Source organism: Pleurodeles waltl, chromosome 6, assembly GCF_031143425.1.
Source record: "Pleurodeles waltl isolate 20211129_DDA chromosome 6, aPleWal1.hap1.20221129, whole genome shotgun sequence".
NCBI classification, from domain to species: domain Eukaryota; kingdom Metazoa; phylum Chordata; class Amphibia; order Caudata; family Salamandridae; genus Pleurodeles; species Pleurodeles waltl.
Genome location: NC_090445.1, coordinates 1,000,475,330 through 1,000,492,808, shown reverse-complemented (window position 1 = coordinate 1,000,492,808; position 17,479 = coordinate 1,000,475,330).

The following is a 17,479-nucleotide window of genomic DNA, read 5'->3' as shown; positions in this document are numbered from 1 at the left end:
CAAAAGGAGATATTGCCCGAGCCTGGGTGTCGTCTGGGCCACCAGACATCCGGACCTGGGAGGAACATATGGATTGGTGTCACCATGCAGAATGAGTGGTCTATCAAAGCAGGGGTTGCCTCCGGAAATTTGAGAAGATATGGTCACTATGGGGTGGGTTTAGGGTACAGTGAGGGGGGGTCTGGGTAAGAATAAGGGGGTCGGTGGGGGGAGGAGGCCTTACCATAAGGATTTTAGTTCTGTACCGGGCCGTGGGGCATGATGTGAATATAAAGTTTGACAAATTATTTTATATCGTATTCAGACGTGATTTTTCCAATGAAAACTGCTACTTCTGACCAAGGTATATTAGTTGATTGTATTAGTTGGCAATGTACTGTACTGAGCAACGGCTTAATAAAAAGATGTTTAAAAAAAAACCTTGGATAGTAAGAGCTCTGACACTCATTGTTAGTGCCTCAAAGCGAGAGCACTTTACTGAGCTACTTTTTCTGGTTTTGTTCCCCCCCACACATCTTTTTGTGTACACAGAACCAAATACCTTTAAGAAACAGTGACTGAATGAAGTAAAACATGGGTGTACTGGGCTACAACACTGGCCAATGCCCTTGTATGTAACATATTATAGTTAGGAAAAAACAGGCTTATTGGATCAGTGTGAGATTGGGCTGCTAACATAGCCCAAAGAATACTAGAGAAGCACATTTGTTGCTAAAAAGACTAGACTGTAAACTTTAAACTAGCTGCAGCTATTTTATTCGACTTTAAGGTTGCATGACCATGTAAATCCATAGAATATAGTATTAGAAGTGTTTCACACTAATTGTATGTGCTTGGTGGTTTGTTGAAAACTGAACGCTAACTTTATTCATATGAGAAAAATACCCAATAATATGGTTTGTTATAAATAACATTTGGCTGTAGCACAAATTGCTATTGCATTACATTTACCAGTAAGCTACAAACATAGCCCAATACTACAAGAGTTATGCAAACAGTATTAACATTAGTTGTATTGCTGTATTACAATTGTAGTTTAAGTCAAGCTTAGAGATACAGCTATTTGTTTCAAACTGTTCCATTTTTAGGAAAAGAATAAGGCCCTCATTACAACCCTGGCGGTCGGTGATAAAGTGGCGGTAATACCGCCAACAGGCTGGCGGTAGCCAAAATGGAATTATGACCATGGCAGAAACCGCTCAGACAGACAGCCACTTTAACACACCGACTGCCAAAGCGGAATCAACAAGCACCACGGTGGTAACCGCCAACAGCCAAGCAGAAGACAATGTACAGCCCACACTATTTTGACCGGTCTATCCGCCACCTTTTCTGGGGCAGTACCAACGACATCAAAAGCCTGGCAGAAACACTGCACAGAAGTCAAAGGACTCACCTGTGGAGATTCAGGGAACAACCACGACGCTTTGGAGCCCAAGCTGCAAATATTTCTGATGCTCTTCTACCTTCTGCTGCATTATGAACATCAACGCCAGCGAAGACGACCACGGTGAGTACTGCCGCCAAGCACACAAGGGAGGGGGGAGGAAAAAGAGAGAGAGACACACATGCAACATTCAACACCCCGCCCCAAACCCCACCCCCAACACCATACACACATTCAGCTGCAAAAACATGACATATTCACCCCATACCCCTCAGCAATAATGCAAGGACAAAATGATTTGAAGAAAGTGAGTGTAATATGATAGAATACTATGAATAAGTGCATCAAAATACAAACGTACATACATATTTACAAATGTTGGGACACTGCCCAGTCCTCAATGTCCGTGGGCCACAGGGCCACAACACATAGGCCAAGGCCCCACCTCACTCCTGCAACAACACAGAGAGAACACTGCAGGGGCATCAGGTCATAAAATACACAGGCACTTCAGGGGGACTGGGAATGGGGGAGTACCTCAGCCAGAAGATGGTACAACACCATTGGTCCTGGAGGGGGCTACATGCTCTGTGCGATGTCCTGGGGAGTGCAAGGCAACAGTCTCTCAAGTGGGTGGTTTGCCCACTGACCTGTCCTGGGGAGTGCAAGGCCACAGTCTCTCAAGTGGGTGGTTTGCCCACTGACTTGTCCTGGGGAGTGCAAGGCCACAGTCTCTCAAGTGGGTGGTTTGCCCACTGACTTGTCCTGAGGAGTGCAGGGCCACAGTCTCTCAAGTGGGTGGTTTGCCCAGTGCTTGGTCCTGGGGAGTGCAAGGCCACAGTCTCTCAAGTGGGTGGTTTGCCCACTGACTTCATCTGGTGAGGGCAAGGCCACAGTCTCTCAAGTGGGCGGTTTGCCAGCTGCTTGGTCCTGGGGAGTGCAAGGCCACAGTCTCTAGTGGGTGGTTTGCCCACTACGTCCACTGGTTCTGGAGAGCGCATTGTGCCCAGTGTGCTTCATCCTGGGAAGGATGGGGTGAGTGGATGGCTTCTTCAACTTGTTCTAGAGGGGCATTGTACCCAGTGTGCTTCATCCTGGGAAGGATGGGGTGAGTGGATGGCTTCTTCCACCGGTTCTGGAGGGGGCTTGTGCCCTGTGATGCAGATTGTGGGGAGTGCAAGGTCACAGTCTCTCACCTGGGTGTCAGACCTGTAGGATTTGCAGGGGCCAAGCTGCATAACAGCCCATGGAGGCAGGACTACACACTGTCAGCCGGCGGTGACGGCAGCTCAGTGGTCGCAGTGTCGGGGCTGGCAGTGGTGGGGGGAGGCTCCAGCCCATCCCCTGCAGCCTCGGACGGCTGCCCACTGGGGCTGCTTCTGCTGGCAGTGGTGCTGCTGGTTGAGCTGGCAGTGTTGGGGGGAGGCTCCAGCCCATCCCCTGCAGCCTTGGACGGCTGCCCACTGGGGCTGGTGTTGCTGGCAGTGGTGCTGCTGGTTGAGCTGGCAGTGGTGGGGGGAGACTCCATCCCTTCTATTGAAGCCTCAGATGGCTGCCCACTGGGGCTGCTGCTGCTGGCAGTGGTGCTGGTGGCAGTGCTGGCAGTGGTGGGCTCTAGCCCTTTCCCTGCAGCCTCGGACGGCTGCCCAATGGGGCTGCTGCTGCTGGCAGTGGTGCTGCTGGTTGAGCTGGAAGTGGTGGGGGGAGGCTCCAGCCCTTCCTTTGCAGCCTCAGACGGCTGCCCACTGGGGCTGCTGCTGATGGCAGCGGTGCTGGTGGCGGTGGTGGTGCTGGCAGTGGTGAGGGAAGGCTCCAGCCCTTCCCTTGCAGCCTCGGACGGCTGCCCACTGGGGCTGCTGCTGCTAGCAGCGGTGCAGGTGGCGATGCTGGTGGCGGTGCTAGCAGTGGTGGGGGGAGACTCCAGCCCTTCCCTTGCAGCTTCGGATGGCTGAACCACCATGGTTGGTGGTGGGGGCTCCGAATGAGTACCAACACCAGGCCTCCTGTCCTTCCTGCCTGCTGGTGCAGGCCCCTTGCCCTTTCTGTCAGCAGCCGGGGATTGCCCCTTGCCCTTCCCTGTAGCAGCTGGTGGTGCCTCCTTGCCCTTCCCTGTAGCAGCTAGTGGTGCCTCTTTGCCCTTCCTAGACGCTGCTGGTGGTGCCTCCTTGCCATTCCCTGTCGCAGCTGGTGGTGCCTCCTCGTCCTTCCTTGAAGCACCTGGTGCAGGCACCCTTTCAGTGTAGCTGTCTGGTTACCGGGATCCTCTCACACATGCAGTAGCTGTTGACACTACTGTGGCTGTGGACTGGGTGGCTGAGGTGCTTGCCTGGGTTATGACCACCCTGGCCTGACGTGAAGGACGGGGAGTGGGAGTGGTAGGGAAGAGGTCAACGGTGGGGAGGAAAAACTTCTTAGGGACATTGGGGGGGAGATGGTGAAGGTTTGGGAGTGGAGGAAGAGGAAGTGGTTGCAAGAGGTGTCTGCCAACTGATTTTGGGTGCAAGTGCATGGGCTGGATGCTGTTGTGAGGTGGATGCCTGTTGGGTGTCTGAGTGCTTGCGTTTGTGTACTTTGGGAGGAGAGGGCACAGACACAGTGGGAGAGGACACAGGGGATGTGTGCATGGATGTGGGGGTGGTGACTGCCAGTGAGGAGTGTGTACTGATAGGTGTGCTGGTGATGGAGGTAGTGGATGAGGATGTAGTGCATGCAGGTGTGAGTGCAGAAGCTACTGGGAGGGAGGTGGATGACGAGGAGGAGGGGGACACAGTGGAGACAGTGAATGTTGGTATGTCTGCATCTGGATGGTGCTTGTATGGGTGCCTGTGGGATTATGTGTGGGGCTTGTGTTTGCCTGAACCACTCCTGTGTGTTGTCCTGGGTGCATGCTGGTCTGCCTGGGTGCTTGGTATAGGTTGGCATTTAGGGGAATGGGATTGGGTAGAGGAAGTTGGAAGGGGGAGGCTAGAAAGAGGGACAATGGCTGCCATCAGGGAGGAGGCCAGAGCCTGGATTTATCTCTGTTGGCCGCCATGCCAGAGTGAATGTCCTCCAGGAATGCATTTGTTTGCAAATGGGCTGCCAGCCCCTGGATGGCATTCACAATTGTTGACTGCCAAAAAGAGATGGATCGCAGGAGGTCAATAGCCTCAGGGCAGCAGGGCTAACTGGGGCAGGGCCTGAGGTGTCTGGGGAGAAGGGGATGCCCACCCTCCTGGGTGAACGGGCACAGGAAACATGCTGAGGGGCTGCTGGGAGGGCAGTGCTGGTATGGGGGTGGTGGCTGTACCTGTAGCTGGGGTGGGCACAGAGGTGTCCGCCACCACCAGGGAGCTTCCCACAGACGAGGTATCACTGTCAGAACTGTCCCCTCCAGTCTCCGCCGTGGTGCTCCTCTCGCTCTCTGTCCCACTGGTGCGTTCACCGTTGGTGGATTCGGCCTCCTGGGCCCTGTGGGATGCAGCTCTCCCCATCGCCGGTGCCTCTGCTCCTTCGCCAGATGATGCTAATGCACATAAGGACAGGGTGACAAAACAAAAAGGGGGAGAGACAAAGGATACACTTGGTCAATGGCGGCAACAACACCACCATTGGCGTACACCACATACAGGGAACGGCCCTATGCGCGAGGCAATGCACTAACAGTCACAATGCTAGTCACCAGCCCATGGACAGGGATACCTAACACCAATTGCAGCATACCTGAGACCCACAGACCCCTGCCCAGTAGTGGATGCCTACTTCCCTGGTTGGAGGAGGTTTACATCAGACCCTGCCCAACATGGGACCTACCCTGCAATGTCCGGCCTGGCCTAGGGGCGCCCTCAGGCCCACATCCCCCACCCAGATGCCACCCCACCACACGCAAGTAGCATATTTTGGCACTGTACTCATTCCCCTGTGGCTGCTGTGATGCCCCCAAGCGCCCATCTAGCTCTGAATAGGCCACAGCCAGTATGCTGGCCATCAGGGGGGTCAGGGTTCGACGGGCATCCCCTCCTCGTTGGGAGGCCATCCCCAGCTGCCCAGCGTCTCAGGTCCTCCCATCGTTTCCTACAGTGGGTGCTCCGCCTGCCGTAGACTCCCACGGTCCGCACATCCTTGGCGATGGCACGCCATATACCCTTTTTTTGATGGGCGCTGACCTGCAGAGAAATACACATAGGAAAAGGTATTAGTCAGACCGTCCTACCTGTTACACTCATGGCCCACCATAGCCCAACACATCCCCTTACGCACAGACATGGTCCACCATACATGCAGCACGCTGCCCAGGGCCCTTCCACCAACCCTCCCTACAGGAGGACCTCACACACAGCACTCCATGCATTCATGCCCCATGCATCGTGCTCACAGTGTACTCACCTGTTGGTCTGGAGGCCCATACAGCATTCGGTACAGGGGTAGGACCCCATCCACCAGTCTCTCCAACTCCGCAGCGGTGAAGGCACGGGCCCTTTCTCCAGTGACACAAGCCATGGTCGGTTCCAGACACAGGTCACAGCAGCACTTGTAGTGTAGGTCTTCTCCTGTTGAAGGTCAGTTACCAAGTGAGTGAACATATAGAAAATGGCGGTCACGTCCACAGCGGTGCATACCGTCACTGCTGGCGTACATCACCATTGGCCACTGTAACCCATAGGGCCCAATGGTATCCAATGAGGAGTTGCACGGCGGTTCTCGAGCGCCTCCCTCGACGGCGCACAACGTCAGCGGAATTGCCTCATTTCCACATGTCCCTCCATACAGGACAGGCGGACACCACTTCGGGGGGGGCAGGCCATGGCACCTAACTACGTCACAGTACACACAGGCACCATTTGGGCCTATTCAACAATATACTGTTACAGTCACAACATACAATGCAGTGTATTGTTTGGAAATATGGAATACTGACCAGCTGCTCACCGTTTTGCCCCCTAAATTGCAACTGCTGTGGGTGAATAGGAGATGGAGACATCCCCCCCAGTGTACCGGCCCCTGGTGGACCTGGCTACATTGGAGGAGAGGCACATTATCCTCACCTATAGGCTGGATAGGGCCACAATCACAGAGCTGTGCGCCCAATTGGAGCCTGACCTGATATCTGCTATCTGTCAGCCCACCAGGATACCCCTCTTGTGCAAGTCCTATCTGTGCTCCATTTCCTGGCAACTGGCTCCTTCCTAGTGACAGTGGGCTTGGCAGCAGGAATGTCTCAGCCAATGTTCTCAATAGTGCTGACCAGAGTGTTGTCTGCCCTGATTAAACACATGTGCAGCTACATCGTTTCCCCCCAGGTGGAGGATTTGGCCACAGTGAAAGCTGAATTCCATGCAATGGGACATATCCCCAAAACTATTGGGGCTATTGATGGTACACATATAGCATTTGTCCCCCCCCGGAGAAATGAACAGGTGTTCAGAAATCGATAGAGCTTTCACTCCATGAATGTGCAAATAGTGTGCTTGCCGGACCAGTACATATCCCATGTCAATGCAAAGTATCCTTAGTCTGTGCATGATGACTTTATCCTGAGGAATAGCAGCATCCCATATGTGATGGTTTAACTCCAGAGGCACTGGGTGTGGCTAATAGGTGAGCCCTGGTTCCCACCAAGTGGATGTGGGTGTATGGATTTGGTGTGGTACCTAAGGGTTAGTGTGTGGCTAATAGTGTCCCTCGATATTTGCACGTGACTCTGGTTACCCCAACCTCTCATGGCTACTGACCCCCTGTGAGAAATCCCAGGACAAAGGGAGAGGAACGTTACAATGAGGCACATGGGCGAACAAGAATAATCATAGAGAGGACATTCTGCCTCCTGGAGGCCAGGTTTCGTTGCCTCCATCTAACAGGTGGATTCCTGTACTACTCACCCAAGAAGGTCTGTCAGATAATTGTGGCATGCTATATGTTGCACAACCTTGCCTTACGTCGCCAGGTGGCTTTTCTGCAGGAGGATAAGGCTGGAGATGGGTGCGTGGCAGCAGTGGACCATGTGTACAGTGAAGTTGAGGAGGCAGAGGATGAGGATGAGGACAACAGAAGTGCAATAATACAACAATACTTCCAGTGACACACAGGTAAGACACTGTAACTTCACTTTTCATTGACATTTTTTGTGTATGACATTGTCACTAGCAGGCTGATTTTCCCACTTCTATGGCCACTTACTGTGCCCTTTGGCATATCTATTTGCAGATATTTGTGCCTCACTATCGCTCCTGGTGTGTTGACTACAGCCAACTACAGGTCATTCCCATGTATATATGACTATACAGTTGTATTGCAGTGTTTAAAGTTTGTTAAACAAATACATAGTTAAATCATTTGACAGACTCCATACTTGCATTTTTTCAAATGATGTTTATTTCAGTGCTAATATGTAGAGGGGGATGTGCAATGGGCTGGGGTGATGATGGAGGAAAGTCCAGGATAGAGTCCAGTCTATTTGTATCACAGGTGCAGTGTCCAAGGGCACAGAGGAAGGGGAGCAATGGCAGTTCAAGGTGGACAAGGTGACAGAGTGGGACACAAGGGTGACAATCAGGAGAGTCTTATTTCCTGGTGGGGGTCTTGGCAATAGTTTCTGGTTTCTGCCTGGATCGCAGTGACTGTTTGCGGGGTGGTTCTCCTTATGCAGGGGGAGGGGTGCTTTGGCCTGTTGTTCCTGTGGTGAGCCTCCTGTCCACTAGGAGCAGCGGAGGTGGAGGGATGTTCATTGGTGTGGCTAGTGGTAGAGGCCCGGTAGTGTGCCACTGCCTCCCTCATAGTGTTGGCCATGTCTGCCAGCACCCCTGCAATGGTGAACAGGGTGGTGTTGATGTCCTTCAAGTCCTCCCTGATCCCCAGGTACTGTCCTTCCTGCAGCCACTGGTTCTCCAGTATCTTGTCCAGTATCTGGCCCATCAGCTGCTGGGAATGGTGGTATGCTCACAGGATCTTGGTGAGTGCCTACTGGAGAGTCGGTTCCCTGGGCCTGTCATCTCCCTGTCGCACAGCAGTCCTCCCTGCTTCCCTGTTGTCCTGTGCCTGTGTCCCTTGAACCGTGTGCCCACTGACCCCAGGTCCCTGATAGTCCTAGGTTTGTGGGGTGGCCTGGAGTCCCTGTAGTGGTGGACACACTGCTGATTGGCGTGCCCTGGGGACAGAGGTATGGGCCCGCTGGGTGGGTATTGTGCTGGTGTTTCCTGAGGGGGGAGGCTCTGTGGTGGTATGGGACTGTGCCAGGGTTACTAACTGTCCGGAGGTCCCTGATGGGCCAGGTTGGTCATCCCGATCCAGGCATCCAGAGCTGCTGTCATCAATGTGGGCCTCTTCTGTGGGGGGACTGGATGTTGCTGGCACCTCCTCTCCGGTGACGTTGGCTGGGGGACCTGTGGGGATGTAAATGCAGTGTTATTGTTTCTGCGTGTGACATCTTGTGCATGGGTGTGTTGCTATCCATGGTTGTTAGTGCCCTGGCAGCTTTGCCTTGTGTGAGTAGTTATTTGGTGGGCTTGCTGTTTCCCTCTAGTGTGCATGCTTTAGTGATGGGTGTCCATGCAGGTCTGTGATGGGGATCCATGCATTGATGTTGCATGCAGGAATTGGTATTGGGAGGGGTGGGTTGTGATGGTGGGGTGTGTGGGAGGTGGTGGAGTGATGGGAATGAGGGTAAGGGTGGGGGTAGGTGATGGCATGCAGGTAGGGGGGGGTGATAGTAATAGAGATTTGACTTACCAGAGTCCAGTCCTCCTCCTACTCCTGCCAGGCCCTCAGGATGCATGATTGCCAAGACTTGCTCCTCCCATGTTGTTAGCTGTGGGGGAGGAGGTGGGAGTCCACCGCCAGTCCTCTGTACAGCTATTTGGTGTCTTGCTGCCATGGAATGCATCTTCCCCCCTAAGTCGCTCCACCTCTTCCTGATGTCATTCCTTGTTCTGGGGTGCTGTTCTCCGCCATAGCTCCATCTTCCTAGCAATGGATGTCTGCTGCACCTGTGATCCGAATAGCTGTGGCTCTACCCAGATGATTTCCTCCACCATGACCCTTACCTCCTTCTCTGAGAACCTGGGGTGTCGACATTAACATACATGCCTAGCTTAGATAATTATAGTGGAGAAATTAATGGGGAATTAATCAGTAGCTGATGCAATCACGAATGAGAAAGGAGAAGCATCATAGAAGAGAACATACATAAAGAACATCACTCATTATAAATGTATACTTTTATTTCATTTTCATTTTTTAGGAGAATATAAAACTTATAAAAATATTTTTATTTAATTGGGAACTACATGGACCATAATGCACTGAGTAGGATGTATCACCTGGGGGTATTAATAGCAAAAGGGAAAAGGGACTCACTTACTGTGAACAAGACTCCTGGAGGAGTTGAAACGCGTTGGTGGTTGTTATTTGGAATAAACATGCACTATTGATACCTCGTGGAGTGCAGTGAATAATTTATATATATATATATATATATATATATATATATAGATCTATCTATAGATATATCTATGTAGATAGATATATATATAGAGATAGATCTATATATATATCACTTTTGTCAATACGTGTGTGGTTTCCCTGGGGGCTGCGATCGGCCCCCAGGAAAACCAGTCCCACATATAAAAGTGATATATATATATATGTATATATATAAATCTATATATAGATTTGCCACCAGTTGTCTTGCAGTTGCAGCTCGTGTCTTCAAAGCAATGCACATACTTCAATTGACGCTTTTCAACTGTAGCTTTTAGGCAGCAATAAAAAAGTCAAGTAAGTATTGTGATTATGTTTCTGCTACAAAAGGGTCAGACTTGTCTAGTGGCAGTTTTAGTGCCATAAAGAAGCGCAGAAGGTTTATATGCCTACTGCAAAGAGCAAATCTGTATTTTATGAAAATAGCTGAGTACATTAGTAAAGTCAGCCATTACCTGCGCTATAATACAAATTAAATGTATGTGCGGGGTGGAGGGTGGCTATGGAGAGATGAAGGGCACTTTTGCTGGGTGGTAATGAGGGAGTCCGAGGAGGAGGGATTGGGAGCACCAATAATGATTGTTGTACTGGGCACAGGAGGTGCTAAAAGACTGTGACGAATGGTATGTGACAAGGTGTTTTTTGAGTGTCTTGAAAGAACGTGCTGATTGAGGGAAGAAGCGCAGGTAAGGTGGCCTCTACTGTTGCACGTATCTCACACACACCATCGATTTTGTGACTGTCTACGTAGGCTAGTGTTTTAGAGCAACAGTTTAGCCAATAGCAGAGGTGGCATCTTGATGGATGACTGCTGCCGTCACTCGGGTTATAGAGGACAGCTCTGACATAGGATCAGAGACTGAGACATCAGATACTGAGACAGCATCTGAGGGATAGGACAATAGCGCAGACTCTGGGAGTGATTTTTCAGTTGGAGGAGTCCCATTCGATAACTCCTCTTCCAGTACATTATGAGGGAGGTGATGAGGACAGTCGTGCTGTCCCTTCGCAAGCAGTCTGTGCAACTGGGTAATAGTGGGTTAGCCCAACCCAGAGAGCAGGTGAATGTGGCGGCAAGCAGAGAGAGAGAGAGTGCTCTCTTGGGAGCTCCCCAATTTAGTTCAGCCCAAATTCTACCACCCAAATCGTATTGTGGAGGAAAATGTGTTATTTTAGCCACATTTTGATGTTTGCAAAGGATTCTGGGTAACAGAACCTGGTCAGAGCCCCACAAGTCACCCTATCTTGGATTCCCCTAGGTCTCTAGTTTTAAAAAATGCACAGGTTTGGTACGTTTCCCTAAGTGCCGGCTGAGCTAGAGGCCACAATCTACAGGTAGGCACTTTGAAAAAAACAGCTTTGTTTTCTGTCAAAAAATGGGATGTGTCCATGTTGTGTTTTGGGGCATTTCCTGTCGCGGGCGCTAGGCCTACCCACACAAGTGAGGTATAATTTTTATCGGGAGACTTGGGGGAATGCTTGGTGGAAGGAAATTTGTGGCTCCTCTCAGATTCCAGAACTTTCTGTCACCGAAATGTGAGGAAAACTTGTTTTTTTAGCCACATTTTGAGGTTTGCAAAGGATTCTGGTTAACATAACCTGGTCAGAGCCCCACAATTCAGAATTTTGTCTAGTTTTCAGAAATGTTTAGCTTTCTGGGATCCAGCATTGGTTTCACACCCATTCCTGTCACTAACTGGAAGGAGGCTGAAAGCACCAAAAATAGTAAAAATGGGGTAGGTCCCAGTAAAATGCCAAATCTGTGTGGAAAAATATGGTTTTCTGATTCAAGTCTGCCCGTTCCTGAAAGGTGGGAAGATGGTGATTTTAGCACCAGAAACCCTTTGTTGATACCATTTTCAGGGAAAAAACCAAAAGCCTTCTTCGGCAGCCCTTTTTTCCTATTTTTTGGGGAAAAACAAAATTGTCACTGTATTTTGCCTAATTTCTTGGTCTCCTCCAGGGGAAACCACAAACTCTGGGTACCATTAGAATCCCTAGAATGTTGGAAAAAAAGGACACAAATTTGGCGTGGATAGCGTATGTGGACAAAAAGTTATGAAGGCCTAAGCGCAAACTACCCCAAATAGCCAAAAAAGGGCTCAGCACTGGGGGGGGGGGGGGGGGGGGTGGAAACGGCCCAGCAGCTAAGGGGTTAATGCTTGCTTTATACTTCACTGAAATTATTAGTAATAGTACTTAAACATGCCTGTATGTCTAAAAATCACACCTACAAAAACAAACAGGTGAATTGTTCTTTCTTGTATAGTCATACAAGGAGGGAGACAATTAAAAATATTATCTATAAACGGTTTAAAACTTGGTAATTTACTGAAAAGTAACCCTTCTTCCAAAACCCATACTGCAAAACTTAAACATAAACAATATGTTCAGTTGATTGTGGTAAAAGCCTTTGCTGTGAAAAAGAAAATTATATATTTGAACAATGAATTCCATGAAAACAATCACACATTTAATTTTGAATTTTAAAATGTAATAAGTTAGCAAAAAAAACTTTGACTTGGTTACATTTCTCTCAAATATTTGGAGGCTGGTGGAGATACACATCCAGTAGTGAACCATACTTTCACAAAGAAGGTTACCATACAAATGGTAATTGAGCACTATGTGTAAACAATTAAGGACTTTGCTATGAAGTTTTGCACATAAATATATATATATATATATATATATATATATATGGAGAGAGAGAGAGAGACACTCTCTCCCTATATATGTTCCTGCTAGAGCAAGAGACCGGACCTTTGTCTAGTGGCAGTTTTGACACCATAAAGTGGCGCAGAAGGTTTATATGCCTGCTGCAAAGAACAGATCTGTATTTTATTTATGTGAATTGCTGAGTGGATTAGTAAAGCCAGTCGTTACCCGCACTTTAAAACAAATGAAATATATGTGCAAGGGGGGCTATGGAGAGATGAAGGGCAATTTTGCTGGGTGGTAATGAGGGAATCTAAGGAGGAGGTCCTGGGAGGGGGAGCGGCAAATAAGCTTGTCACTCTGTACACCACCAGTGCTAAAGGCTGTGATGATTCCTTATGGACTAGAGCTGTGTGACATAGGTATGTTGACATTACAATTGAAAGAACATTTTGTCACTGTAATTGCTAAAACACTATTTCAAAATCACAGACAGACTCCAGATTGTTTTGTGCTTTAAGGGTGTTTATTTATGTGCTCAATATTGGAGGGGGTTGTAAAATGGTGAGGGGGGATGGTGGAGGAATGTCCATGGCAGAGTCCAGCCTATTAGTCTCACAGGTGCATTGCCCAAATGGGCATATGAAGTGGAGCTGGGACAGTTTAAGGATGGACAGGGTGACAAAGTGGGACAGTAGGATGACAATCAGGGTGGTCTCATTTCTTAGCGGGGGTCTTGGCATTGTGCTCTGTCTTTGTCCTGGATCTGAGGGACCGTTTGCGGCGTGGTTCTCCCTCTGCAGGGGGTAGGATGCTGGTGTGGTGGTCCTGTGGCGGGGCATCCTGTCCACTAGTACCAGCGGAGGTGGTGGGCAGTTCATCGTCCATGCTAGTGTCAGGGGCCGCTTGTAGTACCACAGTGTCCCTCCTGGTGTTCACAAGTTCCTTCAGCACCCCTACGATGGTGCCCAGGGTGGAGCTGATGGTTCTGAGTTCCTCCCTGAAGCCCATATACTGTTCCTCCTGCAGGCGCTGGGTCTCCTGAAACTTGGCCAGTACTGTTGCCATCGTCTCCTGGGAGTGGTGGTATGCTCCCTTGATGGAGGAGCAGGCCTCGTGGAGAGTGGGTTCCCTTGGTCTGTCCACCACCTGTCGCAAGCAGCCCTCCCAGTTCCCCTGTGTTCCTGGGCCTCCGTCCTCTGGACCGTGTGCCCACTACCACTGCCCCCAGGTCCCTGTTGTTGTTGGGGTGGTGGGTTATCCTGGGTTCCCTGTAGTGGTGGACACACAGCTGATTGACGTGTCCAGGGGACGGAGGTATGAGCCCGCTGGGTGGGTGCTGTGCTGGTGTTTCCAGAGGGGGGAAGGTCTGTGGTGGCCTGTGACTGGGTGAGGGGAACCGACTGTCCCGCGGTCCCCGATGGGCCGAGCTGGTCATCTAGATCCAGTTGGACAGAGCTGCTGTCCTCACTGTGGGCCTCTTCTGTTGGTGGTGTGGACATGTGTGGACCCTCCTGTCCGGTGACGTTGGGTAGGGGTCCTGCAGGGGCATAAAAGGATGGTTATTACATCTGTGTGTGTCATGGTGTGCAATGGGTGGGTGACCGTGTACCCCAGTGCTTGCATTCCTGTGTGGGACCTTGTGTGATGATGGTTGAGGGGGTTGTATGGGTATGTGCAGTGGGCATGCTTTAGTGATGTGTGTCCATGCTTTGTTGTTGCATGCAGGGCTTGGGTTGGGATGGGTAGTTTGTGATGTTGGGACATATGTGAGGAGTTGGGGTGCTGGGGGTGAGGGTGGGGGTATGTGATAGCATGCAGGTAGGGTGGGGGTTGTAATAGTTAAGATGTGACTTACCAGAGTCCATTCCTCCACCTACTCCTGCGAGGCCCTCAGGATGCAGAGTCGCCAAGACCTTCTCCTCCCATGTTGTTAGTTGTGGGGGAGGAGGTGGGGGTCCGCCGCCAGTCTGCTGAACCGCCAGGTGGTGTCTGGAGACCACGGAACGCACCTTCCCCTGTAGGTCGTTCCAGCTCTTCCTGATGTCCTCCCAATTTCTTGGGTTCTGTCCCACTGCGTTGACCCTGTCCACTATTCTTCGCCATGGCTCCATCTTCCTTGCAATGGAGGTGTGCTGCACCTGTGCTCTGAATAGCTGTGGCTCTACCCGGACGATTTCCTCCACCATGACCCTGAGCTCCTCCTCCGAGAACCTGGGGTGTCTTTGCCGTGCCATGGGGTGGTGTAGGTGATGTGTGGGGTGGAGTGTGTGGTGATATGTGTGCTGATATGTAGTGGGGTGTTGTGTGAGGTGCGTGGAAGTTATGTGGGTGATGGTGTTGTGTGCCTGTGGATGCTAGTATTGTTGATGATGGTGTCTCTCTCTGTGCTTCTTTCTCAATTGTTGTCGTAGGGGTTTGTGGGTGATGTGGGTGTGTGTTTTATATTGTATTGGGTGTGTGGGAGTGGTGTGTGTATGTGTATCAGGTGTGTGTATTTTGAATTGTCCAATGTGGCTGTGTTTTGTATGTGTGTGTGTATTTTGAGCGTGGTGGTGTGTACCGCCAATGGAATACCGAGGTTGAAAGACCGCTGCGTGGATTCGTGTGTCGTGATAGTGTGGGCGTATTTCTGTTGGCGTGACGGTGGAGGTTTTGTTTTCGCCAGTTTATCACTGACCTTTGGTGTGGCAGACTTGTGTGGGTGTCTGAATTTTGGCGGATTCCGAAATGTGGGTCATAATAGCTGTGGCAGATTTCCGCGGCCGCGGCGGTGTGTTGGCGGTCTTCTGCACAGTGGTAAGCAGCTTTAACCGCCAATGTTGTAATGAGGGCCTAAGTGCACTATTTGGGATATTGTGGCACAATGCCTGTTACCATCCAAGCCAAGGGAGTAGGTGTTACAGTTATGTTTTGTTTGTTTAAGTTTGCTGGGACAGTATGGGGTGCTAGGGAGGCAGATGGGGGAATGGGTTCCAAGTGCTGTGTATGTACACCGACAATCCCCAGAGTAGGGGCATCTCATCTCTAGTATGGCTACCCCATACAATACCTTGACATAGAATATAAGGGGTATGGCGCACCTCTACGCCATCATATGATATATGAGTACCAAAGGTACACATAGCCTGCCTCGGGAGACACACCTCACTGCCCAGAAGTTATACAAAATGTGCAGGTGCTGGAGTGGTAACATGTTTGGCACTAAGAGGGTCATTATGACCCAGACGGACGGCGGAACTCTGGCGGTAGTACCGCCAACAGGCTGGCGGTGTTCTGCTGGCGCATTATGACTGCGGCACATTCGCCGACACAGCACTTGGAACCCATTCCCCCATCTGCCTCCCTACCACCCCATAATGTCCCAACAGGACGCCACCAGGCTGCAGCCAGGCGGCCGTAATCCACTAGCCTGTCCATGGCGGTAGACACCGCCCCTGGGGGCCCCCTGCACTGCCCATGCATTTGGCTTGGGCAGTGCAGGGGCCCCCAGGCACAGCCCCATCACGCAAAATGCGCAACGGGTGCTACTGCACCTGCTGCACATCAACATTGCCGCTGGCTCTATTACGAGCCGGCTTCAATGTTGATGTGACTTTTCCGCTGGGCCAGCGGGTGGAAACGCTGGCCCAGCGGAAAAGTCCTAACATAGTGCCATGCATACCGCCAGCACTGGCGGTATGTTGGCGCCGGTGGCTTCAGCGGTCTTTTGACAAGACCGCCGAAGTCGTAATGAGGGCCTAAGTATTCTGCCTTTTCTAGATGGGCCCTGATTTGGATTGCCCCGGGAATCCCATTTGTACAAAGCAGGAAGCTGGTGTACCCTGATGGCTGGTTTGTGCTGTTGGAGGGTTTCTCAATATGCACCCAACATGCTTCAGGACGACTTCCTGCGCACCTTGTCCCCAGCTTTACTCACAAATGCCCAGGCACCTGGTCTCGGGTGGGGATTTTAACTGTGTAAATTACACTGATCTAGATTTGTCAATACCCCTGCTACCCGGGACACAGGGCCTTCAGGTGACCAAGTATTTTGGGCACTGGACAGACATCAGACAACTACAAGATGTGTGTTGATTGGGACACCAAGGGGATGCAGAATACTCTTACTGTGCACCGGGTCATCAAATACATACTAGGCTGGATTACATCTTCTCTAAGGCACAGCTCAGGCCCCAAATTCAGAGCTCAGAATACTTGAGGCGGACAATATCATATCATGGCCCCCTTAAGGTGACCTTTCACTCAGGGGAAGATAGGGCATGGATACCGACCTGGAACTTGCAGACAGAGGCCCGTCTTGATGCAGTATTAGGGACACTATTGGAACTCACTTGCTCCCCTTTTTTGAGGAGAAGGAGGGCTCTACAGGGTCCACAGGTGTTGAATGGGATGCTATGAAGGTGGTTATGACAGGACGCTGCATTAAAACTGCATAGGGGAGCGGGCACCATCGTAGTGTTTTGTCACTGGAGGCACAGCTGAGCCGCATGGAATTGGAGGTGGTGGCTTTGGTTGTGGAGCACGTGCAGCTGCGGTACTTGAGAAGTCAATACAGGGGGAAAGCACGCTGCCTTAATAATATTGACTATAAGATGTCTAGTCTGGCAGCACATGGATGGGGACAAGCCAGGCCCCATGTTGGCATGGCTGTTATGTTCCGTAGTATATAGGACTATCATAGGGGTGATTCGCACTCCCACAGACAACATTGTGAACTCCAGATCTGTGAGGCCTTTACCCAGTACTATGAGACGATGTATTCCACCCCAACAGATCCTCCTCCGGACTGCCTCCAGGACAATATTGCTGGGGCTACTTACCCAGATTATCTCTCCGCAGCAACAGTAACTTGAGCAACCTATCCAACTTGCAAAGATACAGGCGATGATACGCCACATGGCCCGCAATAAGGTCCCAGGAACAGATGGGCTGCCAGTAGAATATTACATGCTATTTAAGGCCACTTTAGCGCCTACA